Below are 16,497 nucleotides of genomic sequence, written 5' to 3' on the forward strand. Positions count from 1 at the left end.
ACGGTCAAGCAGAGAGGAAGTTTTCTAAAGGAGACAGGAAGGTTTGAAGCTTTGCTGAGAGGAATATTATTTAAGAAGAACTGCAGAAGCCTCTTGAGACAGTAGGACATAAAACATCCCTGAGAGAGTGGGTGTCAGCATTTTTAACTATAAATTAAGAAACACCGGAGTCAGAGGTACAAGCACATTTAGCACATAAAACTCTGTGTTATTAACAATGAAAGAGAACGTTTAAATTACTTTGTTTAAACTTTCCAAAATTTGACTGATGTGAAAACCACTGGAGAATATGAATTGGTGGGCAGAGGACAAATGATAACCCAAGCAGAGGAACATGACTCAAACCGGAGGGAGGGAAAGATGCAAACGGAGGCAGAGCGAGACAACACAGTGCTCTCTCATCACTTGGCGTAGGAGTTAAAAGAGGAAGGAGACGAGATATATGGCAGAGTGACCCAAATCCCAGTATGTGCCATTTTCCTTAAAAGTGTGAAATCTATGGGTAAGCAGCCAACTCAACAGCAAGAGGAAGGAGCAAGACAAGGACAGTATAAAGCAGGTTTTGTAAGTCCTCTTATTCAAACATGGCAAATGGGCTTAATATTTGTACTAATTTTATGATTTAGGAGTAGCTTCTTAAAACTGTGTATTGAAAATGAGGTTATATCTGAGATGGAAGGTAAGTCTGCAATTGATTAGTGATGTCTGCCACAAGTCGAGAGTTGGAGAATGGGCCAAACTAATGTGGGGAAAAGAAACATTACTTGTGCCCCAGTCTTGTTCACTGGCATTCCTTATAGTGGGGTTTAGGGTCAAAGGCCCAGCTAACACTAAAGTGAATCTTCTCTCTTGCCTGTACATTATTTCCCTTGGTATTCCCATGGAAAGTAATGCATTGAGAGTAGGTAGTATTCCTGGATCCGCTGGCCCTGAAAAGCCTACTCTTGGTCCCACAATTTTATATGCAGGTATTTTTGGAATTAGGGACCTAAAATTGTCCTTTGTAGGGTCAGATTGGGCTTCCAGAGGTCTTGATGGTAACCTGGGACATGGAATGGCTGGGATGTCTGGGTGGGCGTCAGTAAGCAAGAACTGTTCCTAGGCTCCTGCCCATTCTCCCATCCAAGAGAAAGGATGCTTAAGTTTCTTATTCTATGGTGCAGGACATCACTGATCCTGGATACCCTGGTCCATGCCAGGAGGGCCTAAGGGGACATAAGGACTTGAGCTGAGATGACATGACTCACCGACATTTAACACATGAGTACCATGTGGGGGATGTTGAACATTATCTGCATCTACTCTCTGCTTTTCCCTCTGACAGCCAAGAACAGATGTTCAGGCATCCATGTGAAAAGCTTCTTTGCATAAAAGTAGATTGAGTATTGATTCTCATTTATGGATTCAGGGGTTCCCCATCAGGAAACAGAACATGGAGTCTACATGGCATACCCAACGCTTAACTGCAAAGATCAACTTTTCTCCGAATGACAGCTCGTGTTACATGGCCTAAATGTGAGTACAAACAGAAGAGCTCCCAGCTGCCTTTGGGTCAGAGCTCATTTTATTTGTTCAGAATAGCATATAAATCAAACCCCTGGTCAAGTGCTAAGTACCAGGTCAATAAAACTTTGCTTTTGTTGTAATGCTTGCACTTTGTCATCAGGAAAATAAAACAAACAAAACTAAACTATGATTTTTTTTTTTAGATAAAATTACAAAGCTAAAAGACCATATCCTTATTTATGCCTAAATATAAGTTTGTGTCCTATATAACATATATATTCTGAGGGCAGTATTGTATAAATTCATTTCTGTATTCCCCAAAATGTCTTGTGCATAACAGGTATGCTTGATAGAATTGTTAACTTGAAAAGACAAGTTGTGGAGAGAGCTCAGCATTTGCATTTGAATTTGTTTCCTGTAGTATTCCCAGCCCCTTAAATAATACCTGGTAAAAGCTCTTCCTAGCAACATAAGCAATATGAGCATGGGCAACTTTTGACCTGATATGAGATTGTTCTTATAAGAGGAGGAGGAGACAGCAGAGCTCACCCTCTCTACTACCTGCTCCCTTTTCTCTCCTTCCCTGCCATGTGAGCACACAGTGAGAAGGCAGCTGTCTATAAGCCCAGAAGAGAGCTCTCACCAGAACCTTACTGTGTGGCACCCTGGTCTCAGACGTCCAGCCTCCAGAACTGTGAGAAAATAAATTTCTGTTGCTTAAGCCGCACAGTCTATGGCATTTTGTTATGGCAGCCTGAGTTGACTAATACACCATGACACCACTGCCATAAGATACAGAACAATTTCATCACTCTTCAAGTTTTTTATAATAGACTGAAAAACTCTAACCTTAACACAAGATGTGTCTGCCACAGGAAAAAGCACAGTCCTTTCCAAAATGCTCTTTGAAATGTTTTGTTGCCTATGATATCGTTAGGCCAAATTTCAATGAAGAAAAGGAGCCATTATGCAATTAAAGCAAAGGATTCATGGTAATTCAGCCCTGAGCATCCAATTAAGCTGGTCACAGTTGCCAGCTCTGAACTGGTTCTGGTAACCTAAAGAAATTTTCCAGCTGAAGCCTGATAACTACTCATCAGAAACAAGAGGTTCTCTGAGAATTGGGAATTCTAGAATGTTTTGGAAAAGGAAAGCCTCTGATGTTTTCCGGCCTCGTCTTCCCTCACTTCCCAGGAGCCAGATTCCCTTCTCCTCCGGGAATCGCCTTCTTATCCTTATCCCTCCTCCCCACCCGCCCCAGGCGGGAACAAAGCAGCCTCTAAACCCTGTCAGCCTGACACAGTGTCTTGCCAGAGTTGCTGCTCAGGAAATGTTTGTGGAGCAAATTCCTGATCAAATGAAGTGAAAAGGAGTTGACAAAAAAAAAAAAAAAAAAAAAAAAAATGGCAGCCATCTGACATCATAGAGCTTAATATTTAATGCATGTTAAGGCAGCCTAGAATGTCATCTAGTGAGCTACCTTTTGATTTTATGAGATCTCTGGGCAGGCAGAGCTGGCACAACTGAGAAATTATTCTCATCACCTAGAGGAAATGGCCTGACCACATCATTGCATGAAAGGCCTTTCTCTGCCTGGTCTAATCCACATTTCCAGCTCCATCTCCTACCTTCTTCCCTCTATGCACCTGACAGTCCACATACCATGATTGCTTATTAAACCTTAAATATACTGTGTGTGTTCTGTCTCTGCTTTTGCCCATGCTTCTGTCCTTTCCAGAACCAAACTAAACTGGAGCCACTCATGCGAAAAACAAAATGGAGTTGGCCAATGCAGGCGCATTAAAGAAAAGGAAACTTAACTTTACCTAAGTTGCAGGAGTATGCATGCAGCTTTTCTCAGAAACTGGCAGAGAACACCAGCCAATCACCAGAAGCCAAGTCCATTCACGCCATCTTCTGGACTTCCTTATTCCCTGGACTCAGCTACCCTGATCCAAATAAGGAAGAAGACCACCAGGCAACCAATCAGCAGAAAAAGCCAAAAATCTTCCACATTTACCCCACAAAATTCTCTCATGTCTGTGAGCAACTCGAAACTCATTGCTCCCATAACCTTGAGTTTCTCAACTTACAAGTTGGAAACCCTTGCAATAAACTCATCTTTCTGCTTTGTTTTATTTAATGTGCAGCTGGTTTTTGACACCTTCACATATGCACTTCTTCTGTCTCTGCTGTGGCCTTCTACTTGGTCTCTGAGTCCAAGCTCAAAGTCTCCCCTTCCTTGGCGCCTTCTCCAACTGGACCCCAAAGCCCATATCACCCACAGGTCCGCCACAGGCTCTTGCACACTGCTTCTACCAGCTGCCTATTGTTTATCTTTCACACTAGATAGCGAAGCCCTTGAGTGATGCTGTTGAATCCTAATCATCTAGTAAATCTACTGTCTATCCAGGGCTATGTATCTAAAGGCTCTCAGTAAACACTTGTGGAATTGAACTGTCCAATAAGCCCTACTCACTTTCTCTTCCCGGATGGAGTGGAGGGCAGAGGAGGCAGCTGCTGCATTTGGGAGGAACATGGCTTAGGTCCAGATAGCCTGGAGTTTAAATCCTGGTTCATCACTTTGCTTTCATTTTCTATCACCCTGTAACCAATTGACACAAAACATCTCCTGGGTTCTATAGACCAGAAGTCTAGGCACAACTGAGCAGGGTTCACTGCTCAGAGTTTCACAAGGTTGCAATTAACGTGTGAGCTGGGTTGAAGTCCTATCTTTCAAGGATATGTGAGCGCCCCCTGAAGTTGGAGAACAAAGGCCTGTTCTATTGCTGTTTGTCGACTGGTAATATATCAACTCCTAAGGCCACATATATTCCTCCTCACGGGGCTTTCTCCAACTTCAAAGCCAGCAAGAGAGTCTCCTTCATGTCTAACTTCTCTTATTCTTCAAATCCCTGACTTCCTCTCTGACCTCTCCATGTAGAGGTAAAAGGGTTATGGAATTAGGTCCACCTGGAGAGTTTCCCTTTTGACTAAGTAGTAATCTTAGTTACATCTGCACAATCTTTTTGCCATGTAACATAACCTAATTGTAGGAGTGCTATCCTATCACATTCACAGTTTCTGCCCACACCAAGGGGAAGGAATTACAGGAGGGTGAGGGCCGCTTGGAATTCTGTCCACCCCACCTCCTCAAGCTACATTACACCATCTCGATGTCAGTTGCCTTGGCTGGAAAACAGGATAAATAAATCTGCCTCTCAGATTTGGGGTGAAAATGAGATTAAAAAATTATATGTGAAAGAGCCACTCAGTGACTGCAGGCCTCTTTTCTTCTAGTTTTGTCTGGGCTGCTATCTTGTAATTGTTCCCAGGTTACCCAAAGAACACACAGCAGCTGGACTATCTGCCTATGAAGTGACTCTATAAGATCCTTGGTAACACATACAGATTTAAAAAGGTCTAATTGAACAGATAGTGTAAATATATATATGTCTTACTGTTAAAGTGTACTGCTGAAACTCATTGGATTTCATTAATCAATGTCACCATAAAAAATAAATAAATAAATATTTTTAAATAAATAAATAAACAAACGCAGCATCTCTTCTAAAAAAAAATAAAAGATAAAAAGGACTAACTGATAATGTCCAGTGATCCAATATTTGGAGAATGGTACTAGCTGAGATCACCCAGGATTCGCCTATGACCCAAGTGGTGACGTTTTATAAAGACTGAAATGCAAGATCCTCAAGTAGATGACTACTTTAAAAGGCTTAAACTATTATTCGCCCTCAAAAACAAAAACACTTGTCCATGGTACTTGAGCTTTAGTAAATTAGATGTTATGAGAAAGAAAATCCATAGCACTGGGTTTTAATAAACTAGATGCTATGAGCCCAGATAAGGTTGCTGTTGGTTTTCAGATGCAGCTGATACAGGGTCAGGCAACGTGGAGCCTCTTCAGCTCTCCTTCTCAGTCAGCCCTTGCTGCAGCTGTCTACTGCTGGTGCTGACTCCCTGCCTGAGCAAGTTCTCCTCCAGAGATTATTTTATTCTTCCCCACAAAACTTATCACTCATGTGTTCTAGCCTTTAATGCCCACCTGGGTCCCCTGATAATTAGGTAAGAGAACAGCAGAGGTGTCAGCTAATGAGAGCAGCTGAACATGACAGCCTCTTCCTGGTTACATCTGCACTTTACAGAGGCTTCCTATGTTATTCAACCAAAGCAGACTTCCTTCCCTTTCAGGACTCAGTCTCCCCAAATACCCAGAGCCCTAGCTCTCCACTGCTGGAGCAGACATCCGCTGCTTACAGAACTCCATCAGTGGTCTGGAACATAGCAAGCCTACAGAAGGTCAAGTTCCATCCCTCTGCCTTCATCCTAGATGTGAACTTACCATTTTCTTTTTCCAAAGGCCTTCGTCCTTCACCTCACACCTATAAGACAAAATGGTACCTCTGGGTCAGAGAAATGCAAATAGATAACAGTGAACTGCAACTTTTAAGTATGAATTGGTACCAAAACAATTCTGTACCAGTGAATTTTTAGGTGAAAGAAAAATTGGCCATGTCCCCTAAAGACTGTATTTTACAAACATCTGTTTTGTTTAGATAACATGGAGGCATAAAACATCAGTAGTCCCCCTTTTTGCCTTTAATAATGAATTTAGAGACACAAAAATCCAATTAACCCTCATCAAAGGTGTGTATGTTTCATTCTAGCATGGTTAGAGACCTGTACCCTCTAAGGCTGAGCTGATCAGTAGAAGGCTGAGCCCAGCCAAAAATACCAAGGCACCTGTATCATCAAAGCCAGCTTGGTTGTCCCAGGGAAGCAGTGGCCCTGGTTGGGTGGCTGGAGAAGGCTGAGGCTTAGCAACTGGAGCCATGTAGCTTCATGGTCTGCTTTGGAGCTCTCTGGGTGCAGTCTAGAAGCAGTAAATAGCCTCCCCTTAGAACTCTGCAGCCCTGCTGGTGTTGAGAAAAGAAAAGAAGGAAAGGATGACTGGTGTGGGATTTGAGGCAAAGTAGTTGGCTTGGGACATGGAGGAATGACAAGGCCATCCTGTGCTCCTGGAACATCCTGGAAGAGGAGCAGTCAAAGATGCCCTGTATCAGAATTTCAGTCAAACATCAAGGGCAGGCAGCCAGCCCTGGCTGACAGGCTCTGCTACACACTCACTGAGAGATCCTAGACAAGTCCTTTCCCCCTGAGAAAATTCTCAGCTTACTCTTTGCAAAATGTGTGGTTTAGCTGGATTCTCTGGCTTCTGCCATCCATGAGGAGAAATTCAATAACAAGGATGCCCCGACCCACCAGACCGTAAACATCCTCCCTGGCCAAAGGCTAGCCCTAAGTTTTCTGCTCATTACTCAGTCTGAGGGGGGTTGTGACTGGGTTGATGAATGAGCTCCCAAGGCCTGAGGTTTCACCAATTAAGATTGAAGCTCACTGCAGCCTCTAAAATGGTTAAACAAGCCATAGCAAATGGAAACTGACCAGCAATGATCAGGAGATGCTTTCTAGGTCAGATCTGCCAGTTTTTCCATTAATCTGTTCCATCGGCAGCAGTGATACAAGGTCCTCAGGAGAGGAGTCCATGAGGACTTCACATAGCCGTGTCCGACTCGGTGAACTGGTCCTCGTCTGGCACAAGTGCAAAAGTAGGGCAGCTGTGGACAGAATGTGGGTCCTCAGGGCTCCCAAGCCAGGCAAGGAAGGTGGACGGCCCGCCTTTGCTCTCACACCCCTGAGAGGCGCCTCTGAAATAGAGCAAGTGGTTCATTTCCTTTAGCCAAAAATGCCCAATAAAAGAGAGTGACAAGTAAACTAGGAACCATGCTCTCAGATTACTTTTGAAAATGTTAGCTAAAACAGGGGAAAATGCTTATAAGCTAATGTTAAGTAGAAGAGCAGTGCGGATTTGTATTTGTCATGTGGTCACAGTTATGCAAATGGGAGCAAAATTTCCAGAAACTTATAAAGATGATTGTAGAATAATTATCATGGAAAAACTCTATTTTCTCCACTTCTCTGATTTTTCTGAAAAATATGTACATTTTGATAAAATATAATGAAATATTTAAAAAATCATCTTATCAGAAAGGGTCCTTAAAGGTCATTTAGTTCCATGGCTCCCAAACATGGTTTTGCTGAGCACCCGGCTGGCTGCCCCAGCGTCTCCAGGAAAGCTTATTAAATATGCAAGTGTCTAGGCCGCAGCCCCAGAGACCCTGGCTTAGCAAGCCTGGCACTGGGCCCCAAAATCTGCATTCATTAAGTTGAAAATAAAAAGCTTACCGGGTAATTCCAAAGTGCAGCTAGGGTTGGAGGTGGTTATTCTTGTATAGTCCATTCTCTCACTATGCAGAATGAGGAAACTGAGACCCCAGAGAGAGGAGTCACCTGACAGGTGACAGAAATAAGACCAGAGCTCAGTACCCATTCTGGTGGAGCACAGTGGACTCTGGGTAATTAGGTAAATAATTTTCAGTGGACTCTTTGCCCCATTTTTTGTCACTGTGTGGTGTGGCTTTCCAAAGGCAGATTCTTCTGGAATGGCCTAACCCTTCGGACTGCTTAAGGATGCTTACTAGAGCCAATGTACTCTTCTTGCAACCTTTCACAAACAAAGGCATCTGGCCATAGGGATCTGAAATGTTAATATGGAGGAGCTGAATAAAAGGTCTCTGATTCTGCCCCCCTTCCCTGAGGGCTGTCATTAACATATCTGTTTGTTTTGGCCTTTGGGGCAGAAAGTGAAATTGCTCATCCTCCTTTGACATGCAAGGCTGGTGTATCTAGATAGGGTGCTGGAAGGGGAGGTTGGCCCCAGCTTCTGTCCAGACCTCCCCTCCATCAGGAGGCCAACCTTCAGGCTGAGAATGGTGCAGAAAGGGCAGGAGCAGGGCCTATGGCCTGGGAGGTGCAGCAGCAGTCAGAGCAGCGCCATCAGTTCTGCGCATGCTTCTAATTACACCACACGCCATTCGGCCAGGTCCTTCCCAGCAGAGACCCATCAAAGCTGCCTTCTTCCTCATGGATTCCTCAGTAAAAGATAAGGCGTCGAAGATGATGGGTGTCAAACTGCATTTTTCTGCCTCCTGTCAAAGCAGCTGCACCTGTATGGCGCTTCCTTCTCATCTCTTGCAGCATCAGCAGCCATGCCCTGCTGAGTAAAGACCAGGCGGTTTGGAGATCAGCTCATGTCCTGGCCAGAGGCTCACTCAAGTTACTCCAAAGGAGAAGTGGGTTTACTGTTGGGATGCTCAGGGTCTGGAGCAGCGACAGACAAGCGGTCAAGAAACATGCAGTTCTAGGTAACAGCAACAACAATAATGATAAAAAGAACAGTAGCTAGTGTGTCAAGACAAGGTTTCCTTTCATTTTCAAGTCTTCTTTCCTTCCACTCCTCCCCCTGGGAAAGAGAGTGTCTGTGATAACACAGTGTAAGAAAAGGAGGCTTTCCTGAAAGTACCACCAGGCTCTGAGAGGTATCCGCACTGCAGTATCCAAACACACACTGTAGACAGCCAGTAGGACGCTCGACGTGACTGCAGAGCACTGAGACACAACTCTTGGATGGACAGGGGGTTCCCGAGTTGAGGACAGAGATTTGGCTCACCAGGATAAAGAGACAGAAAAGACCTAAGGGCAGGGTGAGTAGAGAACAAAGGAAGAAAAGGGTCTCCTGGGCAGCCCTCCAAGGCAGACTTTATATGGCAAATGAATCAGGGGAAAGTTAAGAAATATTTTGCACCACCATCTGAATTCCTTATTGGTGATGGGGTATCTACCTGTCATTTCAGACCTTGCACACACACAACTGAGTGGTTTGACAATACCATTTAAGTCCCTTACTCCTTTAACATTTACTTAAAATTGATTCTTATTCCAAACCTAAGTGTAATAGGAAAGTATTTCACAACTTCCACCTCCACCAGCTCATCTGGAAATTCCTGGGAAGCAGTGCACTGTACCTGGCCACTTCTACTTAAACACTCCTACTTTAACTACCGGTTTACTTCTGGCAGCTCATAGCACCAACCATCAGTCCACTGATTTTTTTTTTTTTTAGCCTAAATCTGCACACTCTACATTTTAATAGATTCTTAGAAAATTTTTAGATTCACAGAAAAATTAAGCAGACAGGACAGAGAGTTCCCACATCCCTCTCCCCTCACATATACACTACCCTATTAACATTTTGAATTAGTGTGGTACATTTGTTACAATTAATGGACTAATACTGACACATTATTATGAACTAATTTATGTCATGATTCACTCTTTGTGTCGTATGGTTCTATGTGTTTTGACAAATGTATGATGTCACATGTCTACCATTATAATATTGTTTTAATCAGGGTTCAATAGAACCAATACAAGATATACAGATATAGCTGCAACACACAGTTGACTCCTGAACAATGCAGGGGTTAGGGGCGCCAACTGCCATACAGTTGAAAATCCATGTATAACTTCTGACTCCTCTAAAACTTAACTACTAATAGTCTTTTGTTATATGTATTATACTATGTATTCTTATAATCATCTATAGTAAAGAAAATTTATTAAAAAAATCATAACAAAGAGAAAATACATTTATTATACCTACTGAAAAAATCTGCATAAGAGAACCCACACAGTCCAAACCCGTGTTGTTGAAGGGTCAACTGTGTGTGTGCATGTGTGTGTCTGTGTGTGTGTGTATTCAATGGAACTAATAGGAGATAAACATTATTTATATTGTTAATGTTAAATATTATTTATCGATAATTTATTCAACATAGTGCAGGTATTTTATAGATATTATATGGCTCATGTACTTATAGAGGCTGACAAGTCCCAAAATTCTCAGCTAGCAAGCTTAAGACCCAGGAGAGCTGACAGTGTAGTTTTAGTCCAAGTCCAAAGGCCTGAAGATCCAAGACCCAGAAAGGGCAATGTTTCAGTTTCAGCTCCAGGAAGTCGAGCAGGAGGAAATTCCGTCTGACTCATGGGGGTGGGAGGGTGGCCTTTTTGTTCTAGTCAGGCTTGCAACTGACTGGCCAAGGCGCACCCACTCAGGGAGGGCAGTCTGCTTACTCAGTCTACTGATTCAAATGTTAGGCCCATCAATACACTCTCAAAGGCAAACTTGGAATGATACTTGACCAAATATCTAGGCACCCGATGGCCTACTCAAGTTAACACATAAAATTAAACATCACTGGTTTCATACAGAACAATTTCACCACCCTAAAAATTCCCTGTGCATAAACTATTCATCCTCCCCTCCCCCAATCCCTGTTAAACACTGATCTGTTTGCCACCTCCGTCATTTTGGCTTTTTCCAGAATGCCATTAAGTTTGAATCATACAATAATCATACAGAGAAACCAAAGACTAGCAGAAAATATTTGCAAAACACATCTAATAAAGGACTTGAAACCAAAATACATCAAGAACTCTTAAAACTCAACAAGAACACAACTTGATTAAAAATTGGGCAAAAGATCTGAATAAACACCTTACCAAAGAAGATGCAAATAAGCATAGGAAAAGGTGCTCAACATCAATAGCAAAGGCAAATGAAAAGAAATAATGCGGTACCACCATACACCTATCAGAATGGCTAAAACCCAAACACTGGCCACACAAATGCGAGTCAGGGGCAATAGGAATGCACTCGGTGCTGGTGGGAACACAAATGGTACAGCGACTGTGGAAGGCGGCGTGGCAATTTCTTACAAAGCTAAATATATGATCCAGCAATCGTGCTCCTAGGCATTTACCCAAACGAGTTCAAAACTTACGTCCACACAAAAACCTCAGCATGAGTGTTTATGGCAGCTCTATTCACAATCACCAAAAGCCGGCAACTGCAAAGGTTTCCTTCCACAGGTGAATGGATAAACGAACTGTGGCAGCACAGGCAGGAAGGAGAGAAGCGCATGTATTTGTGATACCCACTACTGTGAGAGAGGTCAAAGCACACCATATGCCTGCGCGTAAGTGGTTACCACTGAAATCTGAAGGCTGTCCTATTAGAAAGCTGAGCACATCAGCCCAAGTCTGGTAAGCACTTACTTCTGCCTGGAAAGCAACGGATGCTTAATATATGTTAGTGTACTTTTCCTTTCTACATATTCTAAAAGTCAGAGGGAAGGGCTTGTTGTTGCTCTCCTGAGGTGTTACCTGGGCCAACAGAACGCTGGAATAACCAAAGTTTGGCTTGAAAGATGCCAGAGGCCCACCATTTAGTCCCATTCAGCTTACCCAACACCTGTCAACACTTACTGTCTTACCAACAGCAGTCTCAAAGCATCTTTCCCACTAGCCGGAGTCACACTTTGGATTTTAAGGAGCTATATTTAAGTGAACTAAAGGCCTCCATTTAATTAAACTTTGTTATCAGGCAGAGGTAAGAGATTAGTTTCCACTGAACCAGGAGGAATCGGGATTTAGAGAAGATGGGAAGGAGATACTAGGATCAGGCAGTGGAAAGGTCTAGAGCACAAAGGCGGAATGCACAAAGCTGAGGCTGGAGGTCCCTTTGCTGAGGCAACATGTGGGCTTCACATAAAGAGTATGGACTTCAGAAGACAAAAGTAACCAGCTTTCTGTTTGCTGACATGTTATTCGGCCTCAGGAGAATCTAAAAGAACACTTATCTTGCTAATTTTAAGGAAAAAGCAAGGAGACTTGCTCAGGATTACCAAGGAATTCATTGGAGGTCTAGGTCAAAAACCCAGGTGTCTAATCTCTATCCAGTGGTCTCTTGTCTGGACTGTGTGACTGCTAACCTCTTTAATGGGATGTCATTAATCATTAAACTGGATCTTTTAGGATGTGATGGAGGAATGGATGCAGACAAGAAAACTTCCTTGGGATGAAAAGAAGAGTAGGAGAACTGTGAAGTATGAACTTGGTAATAAAGAAAATATAACTTCTTTGAGTCTAAGAAAGGAAAGACAAGACCCTTGAAGGAAGCAGCAGGGTTCACTGGGGTGGTCTGCGACCAGTACCCGAGGTGGGCCGCATGGAGTCGCACAGGGAGCTGGGAAGGCGGCCAGCCAGCCTCACAGGCACAGGTGTGCCGCAAGCTGCTGCCAGGTCAGTCATTTGTTCATGTCCAGCAGCAGACAACCTGAGGCTTTGGAGAGGCCTTTATTACATGTCAGTTCGGATTAGGTATTTTTCATTCCATTCTGGCCCAAACTGATTTTATATTTTTCTGATGTAAATTAGGTTGGAGTACTCTGAGAAGTAAACTCCATCTCCCAAGTTCAGGTTTTCAATACTCATAATGTATTAGTTTCTACCACTGGTAGATCTAGCATGACTTGCTGAGTATGAATCAGCATAAAATTGATAGAATAGATTATTTCCCCTGAAAGAGGAGAGAACAAGGGGCCAAATTATAATTCAGAGTTGATATGTTTATACAGCTACATCTACTAAAGATATACACAATATATTCAGATGAATTTCAGGATAAAAAGATCACTGGAAGAAATGCTGCATGCCGCTCTTTAAAGAAAGACCTCATTTTTCAATCAGCTTTTACAGCTTGTCTCAAGCACGCCAGCCCACTGGGAATTTCTTCTGAGTCTTACCTTCCAAGAAAAAGAGCACACTGTCAGAAATGAGGTTAGTAGTCGCAGTGCAAATCAAAGATTACTGGACTGAAAGCGGGAAGAACAGGTTTTAGTGCTTGTCCCTCTTCCAGTGATTTGAGAGTACATAGCTGGACATGGATGCGGATATTACATCCAAAATAGATGACAAAAGCTGTCCTGATCTAGTGGTGTCAGCTATGGTTAGGAGAGGAGGACGCATCTGACTTTCTCGGACTATATAATTTTTACAGCGTCAGCCTTGCAATCACGGTATAGAAGATGAACCTGTTACTTGGGCGCTGGGTGAGTTCTGCGGACTCAGACTGGAATCCTGGCTCTGCTTCCTACCGGCCGTGAGACCACATCAGCTTTTTGAGCTCCATAAAGTAAGGGTGATAATTGCACCTACTTCACAGAGCTGTTGTGAGTAATGAACAAGACAACAGCTATTAAGTGGCTTACAACACTGTGGACGCTCAAATTCCTATCTGCTCTTATTATTAATAATCATATTATTTGTTATATTTAATCAGTGCATATTCTCTCCAAACTTCCTTTCAAAACATATCTTTAGGGCCCCCTCCTCCACGCTGGGCACCGGGCTAACCACTGGGATGCAATGATGCCATTGCATGCCTTGCGAAAGTGAAGGAGCCCAAAGTCCACCACATGAGAGCTTCCAGAGGTGCTTGAGGACAGTTGGGAGGGGTGTACGGACAAATCAAAGGAAGGGAAAAGAAGTCGGCTTTGCTCTGCATGACAGGAAGCACTTCACAAAGATGGAATTGCACAGCCCTGACAGGTGAGTTCATCACATGTGTAAGGAAGAAACATATTTCAGGCTGAGGTGACAGCAGAAGTCAACAGCCTGGTGTCCTGTCCTGGTCACAGAGGGGCACTTGAAGCAGGAATCTAGTGGCAAGACTAGGCCATGGAATAAACATGAAGAATTTGAAATCCTTTACAAATGATCCCCAACATCTAATCCATACTCTCTGCCCCCTCTCAAAGCAAAGGAAGCTTATGATTTAGGTCCCAGGAAGGGCCTAGAACTATCTTCTCGTTGTCACATATTTTTGTGAAATTTGAAAAAAAAAATGACATATTTGAACCATAACTGGTTGAGAATGCTGTCTCTTCCCATGCCAACGTCCCTTCTGTCACCTTTCCTCTTGTTTTGAGTGGTGTTACAGTAGCTATGAAAACTTTTTTGGGGGATTTGGCTAAGGAGAAGTTGTCTTCTGAATGCCTTCAGTGTAGGTCTAGCGGGGTATGTTTCTGCGGTGTGCGATCATCTCTGTGTATACTTATTGTTAGCCATCTGGTTTCATGACGGTGTCCAAGCACACTGCCGCTGCCGCTCTGCCAACTTACCTGGTCGCGTGATGGCGAAGGTGCAGGGTACCAGTGCAGGCACATGCTTCAGAGGCCTGGCACTCGAAGGAAGTGAACAGTAGAGGAGAAACAGGCATAAAATCTAGAGACAGAAGCCAATCCAGGAAAACTTCACACGACAGGTAACATTCTAAGTGGAGGAGTTGGTTCTCCACACTTTGTCAAAATGGAAGTTCTCCCCTCTCAGCAATATATCCAAAGGGCAAGTATAATTATGCCATAATGCTTTTCCCTTTTCTGAACGGAATTGCATGAAAGAAACTTCAATTGAATGCCTATGTTTGTAGGGCACAAGCCCGAAGCAGTGGAACAAGCAGTGAAAACGTGTGGGTCTGAAGCCGTATGTTTTATGTACTCCGGCTACAATTAAAGTATCTTTTTTTACTAATTATATCAGAAGACTGAATCATCCTTCTTGCTGTCTTTAAAAAATACTACAGAACTGTCATCAACAAGAAGAGGTATTAAAGAGTATATAGGTAAAAACTGAAGGAAAAATTGTTAAACAGGTGTGTCAGGCAGTTGATTAATAAAAAATTTTTATTTGTCATAAAAATTTGTAATTTGAATTTCCTTCCTCATTATAAACAAATATTCACTTTCATATCTGATTTTACATTAATATTTTTTCTTTTTCTTAAAGAAGGCCCTTTAAATTGTATGAAGCTCAGATCCCGTAAGACCTGGACGGGCCCCTACTCCCAGGCTGAGATCTTCTCTACATCCCCCTTGCCCCTGTCAACTCTCTTTTTCCCAAATTGCTGAGAAACTTCATCGCCTTTTTACATTATCACCAAGTTCATGCTTCGGTCCTCTTACTCTCTTCTTCTGCCTCTCCTAAGTTCTCCAGTTCCCCCTTTCCTTTTCCCATTTTCATTCCTTAATTTTCCATTCCTTGTCTTTACCCTTTCCCTGACTTGCTGGGTTGTTTTTTATTTTGTTGTCTAAATCTCACATTCAAGCATCTCAACCAGTGGATCAGAAACTACACGTAGGCCTTAAAGTCTTACTTAGCATGTCTACAAAAGGATTCCACAAATATTTGACATTTGCCAGGCACCGCCCTCTTCACTCCTCAGCTTTTTCTCTCGGAGCTCAGTAGCAGACGCCCTTCCCTCAGCCATGCCTGCATCTTCTTTGCAAACAGAATTGTATTTTGTAGCAGGTGGGCAGCAAGTGGGCAGCAGTGGGCTCCGGGAAGACTGGTATTGTCGCCCTCCGGGAGGAGTGGTTTAGCCTGGCCTAGCTAATCCCAGGCATCTTCACTGATGACTGTGCTGGACGTGATACAGTCTGGCCAGGAAGATGAAGGGAGAATCTTCTCTTTAATAATAAAGAACAAATACTGCAGGAGGAATATTGCCCCCACCCCACCCTCATTGCCTTCGTGGGATGTTATTATTTAAGGATATGTTGCTTGAAGCTTCAGTAAACATCTTGTCACTCTCGGTGAAAGGCCAAGAGCAATGGCAGTGTGTGGACACAGAGCCCTGACGTTGCTAGTCCTGAGTCAGGCCTGGAATCACTTGCTTCCAGGTTTTTTTGTATTTGTTGTCAACAACAAATATCTTTAGATTTAAGCCATCTTTAGTCTGTTTTTTATTGTTGTTGTTGCTGTTACTTGCAGCCCAAAGTAATCCTAATCTATAAGTGCCCGGCACAGATTCTTGCACTAGATCGAAGTCACTCCCAGCATGGCCTTGTCCTCTATGTCCATCAGTTTGGAGGACCTGCTGCTCCCGTTTAGCAAGCTAGTTACCTGGCTGGTGACACCAGAAAATACTTTGCCGATGTGTCGCCGCCTACTGTTCCTTAGGGCAGAGACCATGTGCCAAAAGAGGCTATTTCATTAAGGGAAATGGTGGGAAATTGCAGGCTATTGGTACACTTGGAGCTGCTTTTTTAGCTTTTAGCATGGTCTTACAAGAGATAAATTCAGGTTGGACTAAACTCTAAGAGCAAAGAGAACACAAGGCAGCTTTACTAAAAGGAAGCCTTTTTTGCTTGTGCCCTAATGCCCTACTTG

General features: G+C 43.2%; 1 long non-coding RNA gene across 3 annotated transcripts in view; it reads right to left on the reverse strand.

Moving 5' to 3' along the window:
- Positions 1-3,106: 3,106 nt before the first annotated feature.
- The window catches only part of LOC118605473, a 52,850-nt gene continuing 39,459 nt past the window's right edge, over positions 3,107-16,497 (reverse strand). For 2 of the 3 annotated variants that reach the window (XR_004952173.1, XR_004952175.1), the window contains 3 exons: positions 6,271-6,440; positions 5,870-5,909; positions 3,107-3,455 (listed from right to left, as the gene is read on the reverse strand). This is a non-coding gene — a long non-coding RNA (uncharacterized LOC118605473). Of the gene's footprint in view, positions 3,456-5,869; positions 5,910-6,270; positions 6,444-16,497 lie in introns of all 3 variants that reach the window. The other variant, XR_004952174.1, reaches the window with a different exon arrangement.

The sequence above is a fragment of the Rousettus aegyptiacus genome, unplaced genomic scaffold (genome assembly GCF_014176215.1).
Source record: "Rousettus aegyptiacus isolate mRouAeg1 unplaced genomic scaffold, mRouAeg1.p scaffold_m13_p_7, whole genome shotgun sequence".
Taxonomy (NCBI): domain Eukaryota; kingdom Metazoa; phylum Chordata; class Mammalia; order Chiroptera; family Pteropodidae; genus Rousettus; species Rousettus aegyptiacus.